This window comes from Cupressus sempervirens, chromosome 7, assembly GCF_028749045.1.
Source record: "Cupressus sempervirens isolate cs-2001-9-10 chromosome 7, ASM2874904v1, whole genome shotgun sequence".
Classification (NCBI taxonomy): domain Eukaryota; kingdom Viridiplantae; phylum Streptophyta; class Pinopsida; order Cupressales; family Cupressaceae; genus Cupressus; species Cupressus sempervirens.
Window position 1 is genome coordinate 437,177,984 of NC_143124.1, and position 1,918 is coordinate 437,179,901.

At 36.3% G+C, this 1,918-nt stretch overlaps 1 pseudogene; it reads left to right on the plus strand.

The window, feature by feature from the left end:
• Positions 1 to 236: 236 nt before the first annotated feature.
• LOC149547455 (putative glutathione S-transferase) lies at positions 237 to 1,418 on the plus strand (annotated as a pseudogene).
• The last annotated feature ends 500 nt before the right edge of the window (positions 1,419 to 1,918 follow it).

The window sequence follows — 1,918 nt, forward strand, 5'->3', positions numbered from 1 at the left end:
CGGTGCTTCACCCCTGTGAGCATCACCTAGATCCAATGAGTGCTAAGTGTTCCATTTATTCTCATGAGAGATGGATTCATGTTGAATCACTACTCATGAAACATGGGTCATCGAGTTTGACTCAAAAATCACACAGTTAAATCCTGATATTCACATCACAATTTGACTAGCTGTGGAAATCATCTCCTACTTAACAATCTGTGTTGTGCAAGTATTGGGTTTTGTTTATGTTTCACATGGAGGAGGTGAAGGTACTGAGTGTACAGTTCAGCCCCTTTGGGATTCGCATCTTGATTACCCTGGAGGAGAAAGGCGTCAAATATGAATATCAAGAAGAGTTCCTACCGTTGAATAAAAGTGACCTCCTCTTGCAAATGAACCCCGTCTACAAGAAAATACCTGTCTTGATCCACAATGGGCAGCCTATATGTGAGTCTCTCATAATTCTTCAATATGGGGCTCCACACAACTATTACTCTCCAACCCATACGACCGTGCCCGTGCTCGCTTCTTGGCTGACTTCGTAGATAACAAGGTAAGGCGTTCCCATGTTCTCATTCATATATTTGTCTAACTTATTCGTTACGGCTCTGTTTGGTTGGAGAAGATGATTTTTTGACATAACCAGGTTATCTTATAACCAGGTTTTCAAAAACCTGGTTTTGTGGTTTGGAAAGCCAATGGTCCGTTTGGTTGACACGGAAGATGAATATACTGTGGACCCCACAATATTATTAAAAAAACTGTCATAAAATTCGAAACCTGGTTTTAATTTCGAATTCCACCTTTTTGTTGGAAGAAACTTCTTCCAATTTTTGACCAAAATTGGAAGATGAAATTGATAACCAGGTTATAATTTTAACCAACCAAACACCAAAGTTTTTTTGCAAAATCTGGTTTTGCCTCTGATAACCCGGTTTTGGCCCTCATCTTCCAGCAACCAAACGGGGCCTACATTATTAAGGGGTTGGAATATCAACGACATACTAAGAATATCATTTTAGCCTTTTCAAGGGATTACTGTCTAACAAATGATATAATGTGGCTGTAGTTTCAAGACGCGCGATCTCGTATAGTGATGTCTAAAGGTGATCTTGTGGAGGCTAAGCATGACATGTTGGAGAGCCTTCAAGTTTTGGAAGGGGCATTGAAAGAGATATCAGTAGCTGGATCCCTGCCTTTCTTCAGTGGACAAGAGCTTGGGTTTCTAGATATTATCATCGTTTAGATTATGCTTGTTGGTTTCACACTTGTGAAACTATTGCGAATTTCAAGATACTTTTTAGAGTGATTATCCATTGCTTGATGCATGGGTTAAGAGATGTATGGAGAGGGACAGTGTCAAGAAATCTCTTCCTCCTCTTGATCAAGTTCTAGGACATGTTCTACGAGTAAGGAAGACACTTTTAATTGATTAAATTGATATTTCAGTTATCAAGCGTGTGAAATGTGTGTATTCATTAGACTAGCATATGTTTTGTAGAAAAATAGGTAAACAAGACGTCGAAAGATTTTTTTACTGAGTTGTTCTTGTCATGAGTCAACAATTAGATTATACACAATGTATTGTCAGGTTGAAGTGCTTTGTTATCTAAATTCTCTAGCTTCTCTAGTATTTATGATCGGGCTCCTTTTTTATTTACTATAGATCTCTCAATGTCCATCATCACAAATTCATGGAACATAGTGATTTATCTATATAATTATTTGAAATAAAATATTATTATTAACATAAAGTTTTAGAATATTAAGTTATAATGGGTTTAATTGTTTATATAAAAAAAATTGCTTTTAAGTATATTTGAGTAGAGTAGTCTTGAAAAGATTATTTTTTGCACTTTAGATAGTAATGGTCTAAAGTAGAGGTTCTTGAGTTGTTTCTTTATTATTTTGTTTTTGTGTTGAACTCAAAGATCCC